This window comes from Dreissena polymorpha, chromosome 8 (genome assembly GCF_020536995.1).
Source record: "Dreissena polymorpha isolate Duluth1 chromosome 8, UMN_Dpol_1.0, whole genome shotgun sequence".
In the NCBI taxonomy this organism is placed as follows: Eukaryota; Metazoa; Mollusca; class Bivalvia; order Myida; family Dreissenidae; genus Dreissena; species Dreissena polymorpha.
The window spans coordinates 39,739,588-39,752,716 of record NC_068362.1 but is presented as its reverse complement, the minus strand read 5'-3'; the positions used below and the strand labels follow the sequence as shown (position 1 = coordinate 39,752,716).

The following is a 13,129-nucleotide window of genomic DNA, read 5'->3' as shown; positions in this document are numbered from 1 at the left end:
TTAAAACCAACATGTGCTTTTGCGCTGTCAGGCCATAGGCGATGCTGTTCGCTTTAAAATCACTCAATATGTTATGTTTCTCCTTACCAGAAGGAGAGATAGCTGAGTGGGCTATTTATATGATGGGCTCATATGGAATAAGACCCATTTTCGCATGACGAGGGTCATTACAAATCTCATTGCGAATTGAAAATGCCACATTTAAGAACAATGCTTTTTGATACAAAATTGAATTCAAAATAGCAAACTGGTTAATAAAGGCAGCCTATCCACACATTAAGGAATGATTTCCAGACGTGCTGACCAAGTACGGCAAACATTGTGGTATGATAATTAAACGATTTTCTCTTATCGTGACACTATGCTATTTCGCTAATGATTGTTTTCTCATCTTGGAGGCGAAAGTGAAATTCTGCGAGATGGATTGTAACGCGTAATTGTAACAGGGCCACAATTTTTGTCGTTTGAGCATACAGAGAGTAGTCCGGAATTCCTTACACTGAACAGCGCTACATCCTTTGAATTGAGCACATACGCCTAAAAGCGCATTGGTGCTCTATACCTATGTTTATGTCAGCGTTGTTGACACCGTGTGAACTGCTCGGGTAACAAGTAAAGCATAAACAGCTATGTTTATATACTTTTATTCCTCCATATACAAGATACGAAGATTATTGTATATTTTGAATTTGTATATGGTGTCAAAAATTTAAAGTTTTGTACAAGGAACTTTCATTATGAATATATATTCTTGGTGAGATAGTCATTTGATACTAGAAAAAATATTCCTTTACTATGATGGTGACTGCAAATTTTCTTTATATTAAGTTCTCATTACCATTTTCATCATACTTTCTATGCTTTCAGAACTTCCAAAAAGCATGTTGTTTTTTATGTTGTCTTAGTTATTTCTATGAAATAATAAGGATGATAAAAAGTGCACACAAAACTTGACCCGTGCGCTATGACACACACTTTATAAAGTTGAAAAATGAATTGCGTGTTAAATTATGCAATAGCGAACATCTTCAGTGCCTTCAGCGCTTTGATTATGGAATAAAATGGATGCATGATTTACATGGATTAAATAGTGTGAGTAGTTAAAAAAGAGCCTATTACTGTTGATATATTTATATCGATGTACAATCGTTTGTATAAGGAAAAAGATGTTATGTCTCACAGAATGAGTGATGCCAGTTTATTAGGTTATGCGGGATTAATGCGCAGTTCTGAATTGTTACAATTAAAAGTGTGCGATATTATGTTTGATAATACATACATGAAAGTGTTCATTGAATGCAGTAAAACAGCAAGTATAGAGATGGTTCTTGGATAGTGATTGCTAAATCCGGAACTATTTCATGTCCATATGTGAATTTGCAAAAGTATATTGATTGGACTGGTTTAAATGGTGATGATTTTCTGTTTTGTAATTTATCTAAGACAAAGACTGGACATATACCAAGAAAGAAAAAAAATCGATGTCATACACAAGCTTACTTGAGCAGTTAAAAGAAGCGTTTAAACCGCATGTTGAAGACATTAATAGTTTTGGTTTACATTCGCTGAGGTCAGCAGGAGCTACTAGTGCTGCTAATCAGGTAGTAAGGGACAGACTCTTTAAGAGACATGGTCGGTGGTCTAGTGACAGTGCAAAAGACGGTTACGTGAAAGATGATATTGAAGCTAGATTATTAGTTTCTAAATCACTTGGACTGTGAGATTTACACTTAGTGTTATTGAATTCTTGTCATTCATATATCATATTGCCCGAACTTTTATTTCATCCGGTAGTATGCAGGCTTATCCAATATAAAAGCTGTTTATCTCATATGTGTTGTTTTCATTTGAGAGAAGACGTTCGGGTGAGAGGGAAATATAATTTTCCTAGTTTGAACAAAGTGAATTAGAGGAAAATGTATTTCCCTCGAGTAAGAAAAGTCGCCGCTAGAGGGCGTTGTATAAAGGAATATGCGGGTTGAATGCACGAGTAATTGTCATTTAACTTGGCGATACTGACCGGTAATACACATTAATTTTCCAAAAAAAAATAGGTAAAAGGCTATGAATTACAAATGTTCTCATGAATATAAATATATATATATATATGTATATGATTACCATGTTGCATATTTGTAAGAACATCGAATGTATAATAATGATGTCTTTTTGTATGTTGCATAAACGCATTGCGAATTGCATCATGTCATCCGGTAGTATGCAGGCTTATCCAATATAAAAGCTGTATTTCTCATATGTGTTGTTTTCATTTGAGAGAAGACGTTTGGGTTCGAGGGAATAGCTCTTATAAAACTACCGTTCACATATGGAATATTTAGAAACAATATAATAAGTATATATAATATTCTGCTTGAAATACACTAGTTTTTACTATTTCATCTTCTTAATTAAATGCTTATTTTATGGATGGCTTCGAGAAAACATACCTGCCGTAATAACATAGATGGTAAGTTACATGGTAGGTTAGTGTACATAATACATTCGATCAATTAAGATATTATCTCTATCTATTCTCATATATTCAATCGCATTTCCTGCATTCTAAAAAACTACGTTTAGAACACCTAAACTTTGAAATTGTTACTTGTTAAATCAAAAGCGGCAGTTAAGTCATTCACATTATTTATATACATACATTGCACTCATGTATGGGCCTTTGCTAATAAATGTGAGGTTGTGTGTATAATAAAAGAACCTCACAATTGGCTGGGCCTATGAGTTTTGCATTATCTTTTTCTGATGATGTTTTAACAACGAATTTTAATGTCGGATTTTTGCATGTTATGTACATTTTGGAATTGTTCATATGGAACGTTCTTCGTAAAGGATGACAAATATAGTTTATCCCATACAAGGTGTCCTTTCATGCTTAGTACATGCAATTATTTTTTAAAGTTATTAGTTAGCGTAAAAATAATCTATAAAGTATGTGCATATCATCGGGCGATGACCATGTACGTCAAAATAAAAATTCCTCAAATCGCAAAAAGAAACAGAACATTTTGTTTTATACATACATGCTTTCCCAATTAATTGTACTGTTATGTAATTTTAATATTGTAAATAAACTATTGAGTTGCAATAGTTTTATGCAGTTTGATAATTATCGTAGTTTATTACTTAATACATTTCACCATGCGTCAAATTATATGTCTCGTTCTTCTTACGGACAGCGTCAAATTATTCGCCAACAACAATTGGGACAAGTTTAAACATTTCGTATAACACATAATTGCATCAAAAAAATATTCAAAAAGTAAAAATCGTCATTTTAAAAAGTTATGTCGAATATACGTTCTTTTACAATGAGGATATAATACAATAAATTCATCCTGACCACATGAATATTCAACTAAAATCCGTACTCGATTCTAAATTTAGATGATACATATCGTGATTTATTGATAGGGGGGGTACAGCTGTAAATATTCATGGAAAGAACGGCCGATATATTTTCAAACTACTTTTTCCTCTATCCTGTTGGAAAATAATGCGAATTTTAACACAAAATTATCTATTTTGTTACCTGCTTCTCAAAAAAATAAATATTTGGTGATAAAATGCAACACTACTATTATTAATAAACAGTATTGCCCGCATGTTTCATATGTCAATCTTTTCACATTCGTAAATAGCAGGTATGTAGTAGAAGAGGTTATAAATATAAAAAAATCAGTTTGAATCAAAAGATAGTCGCATTATTCTCATCAATCAATGTATGTCTCGAACAACGATAAATACCAAGAGGCAGGAACGACCGATATAATACATTTACTTAAGGAAATAACACGCGAATGAGTACATGAATGAAAAATTCAATCATCTCTTAAAACTATAAAGATGAAAACAAAACATGTCTATTAAAATACAAATAAAACACAGGTTACATGTTATTTTAATAAATTTTAATTGATTGTCCGCGCACTGTTTATTTTCTGATGTAACTGACATCTGTTCACGATATTATTTATCAAAACGTTCGTTGATTAAGAATGCAAAATCACTTCTTTGTTTGTATGTTCCCTTGTGTTCCATTATTACCTGAATCCAACCCGATAACTACCGCGTTGAACTATCGGGATCATCAAGATACATTACAGGAAATTAATTTAGACAAAATGTCAACATATATATAAAGGCGGGATGGGGCAGACACAATTGGATGTAAATCTGTTGTTTAACAGACCATCAAATATTTTAGGCGTTAGGCGAGGTAGTGTTATACAAAATAAATATTAACAACGGTGATCCAATAAATGCATTTGCAGATGTTTCATGTTTGGATTCAGCGTACAGTGATGTTTAAACCATGTATGCACAAAGCTTGTTAACCCGCCTTTTGTGTACACGAAGAAATCCATTCGGGCGGTCTTTAAATATATATTGTTATCATTTAAAACTTAAATTGTTAGATAATTTTTCATTATTGTCATCATTCATTTCAATCCTATATACATTCGTGCCTTTATAACAATATCACTCTCAGGAGTTGAGTTGTTTTAATTAAAACATTGAATTACATTTATTGGGTATTTAAAAACATAGTACATACTGTATATACTATTCTACCACAGTCGCACACGCATGTACATTAGAATGAGAAGGGAGCTTACCATGGGTTATCACCACGATATATCAACGCGCACTGTTTATGAATGAAGACGACGTCATGTGATTTTCATTGTTGTGGTGACGTCACGTTTTGGCTGAAAAGTGGAGGACGTTCGGTTAATATAATTCTCATTTTTAACCTTTAAATCGCGGATAAACTATTAATGAAATCGTGTTAGAATCAAAATAATCGACGTGTAAGCGTTTGTTATTTCGGTAATAACCAACGGCTCGTCCGATGCTTGTTACCAAACCACTCCGGCTACGCCCTCGGGGTTTAATTCCTACGCATCGAAACTCCAAACCGTTTGTTATTACCGCAATAACCAACGCTTAAACGTCGATTATTTCTTAGTTATACCACAGTCGCACACGCATGCAGATTAGAATGTGAAGGGAGCTTTCCGTGGGTTATTAACCCGATATACCAACGGTTATAAGTATGACGTCAGTTAGATTGTCCATGCAATTTTTATAAATGAAGACTACCTTATTTGATTTTTATTGTTGTGGTGACGTCACGTGAATTGACGGATAACCGTTGGTTATTGCGGTTATAACAACGCTATGGAGCTCCGATGCGTTTAAATTAAACCACGAGGGTGTACCCCGAGTGGTTTGATAACAAGCATCGAACGACATAAGTTTATTAAAATACTTCATTAAATAGCTAATGGTTTATAGCTTAAATATAAATAGAGATATGCCATAAATTGCAACATGTAAAAGTAACAAAGGATTTAAATCAATTCATGTATGAAATTTCATACATACTTCAGTTGTAAATATATTCGATTGTTTAAAATATCGCTATCATCTCATTAAAGCTACACCAAACATCATTTACATAATTATAAAATCACAAACCCAACATATAGTGCTTCTTTTTTTTATAAATAATTCAGTTAAAGCATCTCTGAAAAAACATTTGTTTGAAGAGATATACATGGCTGCTGATATGATTGTTTTCCTTCACTTTACACTGACACTGGATCGTTTTGTGACAGTAACATTTTTTACCAGGTTTGCCAAAATGGATTGTAACAACAGCAATACTCATCTAAATTTTGGATACATCTTAGTAATATAAGTTATGTTAATTAATGTTTCAACGCTATATATCTTCTAGGTTATACATACACTTGTATTGTGTTTAGTTATCTCGGTCATTCTATGTGTATATTTTTTACTAGTTATTCGCTTTTGAAGCATGTTTGAAGAACGTGCTATACAAATATGGAATAATACATCTATTATTATCAGAAATATTTATGTAAAGTATTAATCACATATCGTCTGCTATGTATAGTTTAATACATTTGTATTTAAATTATTAAGCTCCACTATAGCTGAACCCAATAAAACATACTTACGCTGTGATACAAATGGTTCTTATACACCACAATTTGGCTATATAGTCCACGCTATACACGCGAAATTGTTACGGCAACGATTGAGCACACTTCACAATACATGTTTTTTTTTTAAACGCATCAGTTGGCGCATTTTAAATGTTGACTTTTTACTATTAAATTGCGATGAGTTAGAGTTTTGAAAAAAAAAGTTTTAAACGAATTTGTACTTGTAGATTATATAAATATTGCCACACGCTTCCAACCCATTACTGCCGGTTCGCATGCCCAAATAAAGTTAAACGCAATAAGCACAGTATTACTCAACACAATACAACACGAAGTTTTCATACAGTTCTCAAAACAAATAATAATTATTGATTTATACAGCAGACATTAAACTCAACACATTCAATAACTAGTTCGTGAGAGAAACTGTGGGTCTTTTATGACAAAACGAAATGTTGTTTGCAATTAATCGATTGGTAAGCCGTTTCCAGAAAGCGCATATTTGTTCAGCGATGTTACACGCGAGCCATTGCAAATTTAGTAGGAGAATGAATCATTCATGTATGTACGGTGGCATAGAGGTGACATTCAGTCCTCGTTTTAAAATTGAACTCATCTTTTTGTCTTTTACGTTCCTACGACTTACTAACTCGCGGGAACGACTAATTGTTTAATATACCCCCTTTTATTTAATGCCGCTCTTTGTTGTGCAATTTTAAAAAATAGGAGTGATTGAAAACAAGAGGCGTGCATGTCACCTCTCTTCCACTGTAATTATGTTTCATTGAATGCGAAATTTTTCCATTGAGTTTTTTAAAATGCACCATGTTAACGAAGAAAACAACTTATTTAAATCATGTGTGTGTGTGTTATCTAGAGAAATTATATTAATAAATTCCTTGCACTTGAATGTATAGCTGACACTTTTTTGTGGATACTCATAAACATTTGTTATTATTATTTTGGAAACAAGTATATGGCCTAATATCCAGATGTGAAAAAACACATGTTAAATGTTGTACATATATAAAGCTTTAACTGAAAACAAAACATCACAACCTTTAAGTTGAATATCGCTTGACTACTTTTACTTCTAATATTACAAATACTACAAATCGCACTGAAAACACTATTTATTCATCTTCGTCTCCGTCTTCTACAACTTTTACTTGTATTACTAACATTGTTTTACGTATCGAAAGCGAAAACATATGGCTTACTGGAAGGTTTTGCCGAACGTATAAGAATAAAAAGGGAAGCTTATTGTTTAATTCTATTCAACGTGTAAATGTAGCTTATTAACAGCTGTTGCTTGCCGGCTAGTGCATGTTTTTACCAATGGGTTTTCCATCACAATAGAAATAAACAATGATTGTGCAACTTTTGAAAAAGACTTAAATGTATTTTAATTATTCATCTTTATTCCAGTCACCAATTTGTCATATTTGTCGAAATTGCTAGAGAAATCGGCATTACATAGACAGAACATAATTGTAAAAATGTACAAAACTATTACTCACCAAGAACAGATCTGTCTATAGTCGCGCGAGTCTGATCTTCTCAGGCTGGTTAACAACTTAACTCCAGTTATCTTGGCTCAAATAATATAAAGCAACATACAGGATATTATTTATCATAATGTTCGCTGATTACAATTGCATAATCACTTCCTTGTTTGTGTGTTTACTTGTGTCCCAGTATTACCTGAATACCATCCGATAACTACCTCGTTGAACTATCGTGAACATCAAGATAAATACGCAGATACTGAAAAAAGTAAATGCCGAGTTGATGCGCATAAGTTTTGAGGCTTGATAAAATTTTAAACTACATGTGCTTTTACTCCCGAGCTGTCCAAAATAATGTTTTATAATTGGTTATCATTATTTAATATACCTTTTGGGTTAAAAACAACACACATTAAGTAGTTTACAATGTGCATAAACACCCATCACTAGCATAACTGAATGTTAATTCAACACAAACAAAGCACCGTTTTCTTACCGTAGTTTTAATCACAGTGTGGAACCGTCTATAAATACAATTAATTAATCGTATATAGTGAACGAAGAATAAATAATAAAAGATAAACCGCTCACTTTGAGACAAACTTTAAAAAAAATGCTTCATGTTTTGTTTTTTATTTCAACGTAAGTATTCCAAATGTGAGAATGTTTTTTTCCATTCGCATACACACAAGTTTGCAACATGGCATCCGTATAGAACAGTAATACGTTCCCTAAATACAGTAACATGGGTACATTAAGTAAATACGAACATCTTTAAAAGTAAAGCCCAAATCAGGTTTAAGTGTCAATGAAAATTGTACCCAAACACCAGGTAAAATACACAATTCAAAAACATAGACACGCTTTCTCACTGTCAAGTTTTGCGTCATGATGTAATGACATGGCTTCATCTGCATACCATAATTATTAAAAGGTACTTAACGAATTAAAATGCATAGTTCCAGGAAAACATCGTTTTGTTTTTAGGTTTGCTCTTTGTTGATTATTGTTTTTTAAAAACAATTTGCTTGATTATATTCTTGAAGCATATCATTATTTTATTATTGAACATTTATGGAAAACTTGTGAATTTTAAAATCGTTGCATTATTAGTTTTTATTCCACAATGCGAGGTTGCAATAAGTGATTCAAAAATGCTGCGTCAGAGACTGTTCAACTTGAATACACCTCTTAGCTTAAACGCGGATCCGTATTCAACAGGTATGATCTATTGAGTATTGTAAAAAAATGATTTCTGACAACCACAGTCATTGACAGCTTTGTTTGCTGTATTGGCACAAGCACATCATATAACATTATAAGTTATTTAAACATTAAATAAATCGATCTTTTGCAAGTTAAACAATACAAATATGAGAATATAATATGGGTTTAATATAAACTTGCTAACCGGATCATACGAACAACTGTTTAATTAAAGGATTTTGTTAAAGTTCTGTTTTCAACAGCTACCAATTTAGATTAAACAGGATTCAGACTTAAATTGACGACAGCATACCTTAGTATACAATAATCAAATAAATTGACTGCATAGCAGAAGGTTGTTAATTAAAAAATGTTATATTACAAATCATACATGGTTTTTAGTAAATGATAGCTTTCTCTCTTAAATATGTTGCTTATATTTAGATTAAATTTTCTATAAAAATTATATGCACTGCAACAATAACAAAGTATTACATATACGAACCAACGTTTAGTATATATTCTTTAATCATGCAATTTATGTAATTAAGTATCTGTTTTCGTGCATATTTACTAGTGCAATCAAATCATCCGGATTGCGTTCAAATCGTTTGTGAGTGCGAAAACTTATTATTCTTCGAAACGAAATGTTGATATACAACAACAACAACTTAACAACATTTATTTCGGTAATTTAGCTACACATAAGCTTCTAGCCTACAATTTGATAAAGCAAATGGTAATTCTTCAGGTAAAGATTGCTGTGATTTGTAATTGAATAAGGAAGAAGAAAGATATTAGTCTTACAGGTCAACGAACGTGATGGTAATGTTAGGGTCTGATGGTCATTAAATATTTATTTGCATACATGAAATTAATATAACGAAATCGCTTTTTGGCATAATGAGAAAACTATTTAGAATATATAAATATTATAATATTAAAATAGCGCATGCTTTCTAGCATAATGAGAAAACTATTTAGAATATGTAAATATTACAATATTACAATAGCGCATGTTATCGGAAAGGGATATGTTTAGAGCTAGTGATGGATATGTATATTTGTATAAAATAATAAATAATTCCCGATTCACTGATGCATATATTACAGCTAGTGATACATATTTTCTTTGTGTACTTACACTTATATTTCACATACACAGCTAACAAATAAAATGGCGCATGTTATCGGTGAAAAAGGTTGAATAATGTTCATATATGAATTTAAATGGTAAAACTAATATTTCACACACACAACTGACACATAAATGGTGTATGTTATCGATAAGGAAAGTTGAATAATGCACATATATACAGGTGATAAGTCAAGTCAGTTAGTAGTTCAATGTATATTTGTTCATTAATAAATGAAATTAATTGTAAATAAGTTTACTCTCCGTTAAGCTGTATCAAACGCTGATATCAATTAATGTATCAATGTGAAGTTCACATTCCAAAAGTTAAATACATATGTGGGGACTGCAGTAATTTATTCTAAGTTTCAATAATTTCCGAATTTAACGGATATACCAATACATGTGTATAATTCGATACTTCCAACTTCCGCTAGCTTAGTTTAGGCTCTTGTTCATTATTATCCTTGACCGAGATATCATGAAAGCAATCAGCGCATTTTAATGTGAAACGTTAACCCTGATGTATTGTTCAATGTGACGTGTCTGGTTATTTTTCAGTGATATTGATACAGCCATACATATGTAGGTGTAGCAAGTTTCGTTTTCACTATTATTTGTAAGCACCTCCACCTCTGAAAACATCTTTCAATAATATAATACCTTGTAGATAAAAAACGTGTAGTTATGTTTTTATTGACGCGTATTTATTTATTTATTGTATGCTTCTTTTTATAAAATAAAATGCCACATGAGGAGTATATTATAATTGCAATAACTTCATTCTTAATTCATGTAATTATCATAAACATTCTGTAATTAATTTATCTATTAAATGAATTGGTTTCTTGTATTCTGTTTTCGTCAAGCGATACCGTAAAATATAATATGATGAAGCATATTTTCGCACAGGTTAACCGTTTAAAATTTATATGATTTAAAGTTATATAGTTCACATTCTTTTGAACATTTTGATAGAAGTCTGGCCAATGTGACACTTGATCGTACTATCCAAATTATGTACTTTGCATTTAAATGACATGTTCATGTCAACTTGTTGTTATGACAATACGTTTCATATAAACAAATGCACTTTTTGAAAATTGGTGAAATGCTTTAGATTAGTCAACTAACAAACTGGTACAATTTATATTGGTCAGTGTTTAAGTGTTTCCTTTTTTGTTTATTCACTTAAAGGACTGCCACTTTAATATTTTCAGATCATTTTACATAACTTAACACAAAAGACCTGATAATGATTGATCAAGTCATTAATGCTAGATTGGTCATTGCCGACACAGGTACTACTTAAAAGTACCTCGGTTACCCTTAAGTATTCTACAAAAAACCCTGGGTAAAGAAACATGTATTTAAAAGTACCCCGGAGTACGGCCGTATTTTTCTTTCGCGGGGTACATTGTTGTATCCTTTAGAGTACCTGGGTACATTTAAGTGGTACATGAAACGACAACGACCAATTGAGCTTAAGTAAGCGATAATTCGAACAGTTATTTTTTCATATAACGTTAAACACCACTCTGCTACATGCGTGAAGCACGTCGACGTCAAAGTAACACAATGAAAATATCGTAAGTCGAACCGTTCGTGTATGTTCACTTTTTCGTAGTGAAAGACCAAACACGCAATTTCTGATCATGAAGGGCTACCTTCTCACCTTTTAAAGAACTACTCCTCATTGTATTCTGGTGTGACGCTGTGTGATGTATTGTATAATTTTAACAATGTAACTTAGTCATACGTTCTGATTCATGCGAAAATAATGGGTCTAATGTAGTATTCGGCCAGCGTAGCACCAGACCATCCTGCGCATTTTACAGTCTGGTCAGAGCTACCCTGACCGCATAAAGTAACATTAGGTTGTGTAGTCACATGCGCAGGCTGGTATATAGCTACGCTCGCCGCATATCTCATAAGAACCATTTCCGCATTATTCGGGTCATATTCCTAAATGGCATTGAAGAAATATTAAAATCCCTGGACATTGTGTCATTAAGCATCGACCTTTATTGTAATACATTGGATGGAAAATAGGGGATGCCATCTTTTTCGAATTTCTCAAGTAAGATGATCACAATTGACAACGGAAGTCGATATCACATTATTAAGTAGCATCTACAATTCCATAGTCCGATGAACATAATTTTATCTAAAAATCTAACAGTATGAAAGAGCAATCAACTTAAGAAATATTAAATCAATTCGTTTTTTATTTGATGTATGCCTTTTCCATGCACCACTACCGATTATTTATTATTTACTGCAAATAGTAATATGCCTTTTAAAAGAATCAATACTGTTAATAAATCATATACAAACCAAAAATATTTATTAATTGGCCTGTTAAAAGCAACTATATCAATTATATATAATTAACCAAAAATACTAGTTCAAATTTAATACAACGTGTATGTTTAACTCAAGATTAAAAAACTTGCATGTTTATTTTGCTCTAAAGAAACAATAATTTCGAAGGACAATATCATTTTAACTATATTTTTCGGGGCTTGTAGGTGGACATTAATATGAAACATCAGAAAACACTCAGCCGTGGTATTTAAAAACCGTGATTGTATGCGTCTTTAACGATAATACAATACGTATTTTTTTGGGGCAGTTTAAAAAATACCTTCCTATCAGTACATAACGTACAGAAAGTGAACTCTATTTCAACCATACGTTGCCATATTTGCGAACAATCCATTGGTCCTAGACATATAATACTAATCCACGGATTAAGTCGGTTACCTCTTGTCCGTTAAACAATCACGGCTCTACATGTATATACACTAATGAATGCTAACCTTGATGATAAAACGATATCCTTTAGTACCCTCTACCCTGGGTTATTGTCACATTCAGAAGAAGGTGTTCATGGATTGTGAATCTATTTCTAAACCACCAATCTCGCATTAAAGTCCAATGTAGTATCTCCATTTTAATGCAATATGCATTTACGTTTCTGGAAATTATGTCCCTTGTCCTAAGTGCAATCACTTATTTGACTGTTGAAATTGCAGTTTCGTCCAATCATAATCATTATAAATGCCGATGCCAGATTCTCATTTGGTCATTCAAAATAACTGTGTTAATATCAATCGGCAATAACCGACTATGCTTGATCCCAGCCACAGCACTAAGTAGAGACAAGTCCGTAATTTTCTGCTCATTTGTTATTTCAACCTGGTAAGACGAACATTTTGTAAAATAGTCTAATGAAATGTAATTATGATATGTTTGTTAGATTAATTAAATACTCATTTAATTTC

At 32.2% G+C, this 13,129-nt stretch overlaps 1 protein-coding gene across 3 annotated transcripts in view; it reads right to left on the bottom strand.

Moving 5' to 3' along the window:
* The window catches only part of LOC127841501 (uncharacterized), a 62,671-nt gene extending 54,995 nt beyond the window's left edge, over positions 1 to 7,676 (bottom strand). For all 3 annotated transcript variants that reach the window (XR_008031041.1, XM_052370370.1, XM_052370371.1), the window contains exons 1-2: positions 7,514 to 7,676; positions 4,635 to 4,727 (exon numbers count right to left, since the gene is read on the bottom strand). The gene's annotated coding sequence lies outside the window, so the exon portion shown is untranslated. The remainder of the gene's footprint in view (positions 1 to 4,634; positions 4,728 to 7,513) is intronic.
* Positions 7,677 to 13,129: the final 5,453 nt, after the last annotated feature.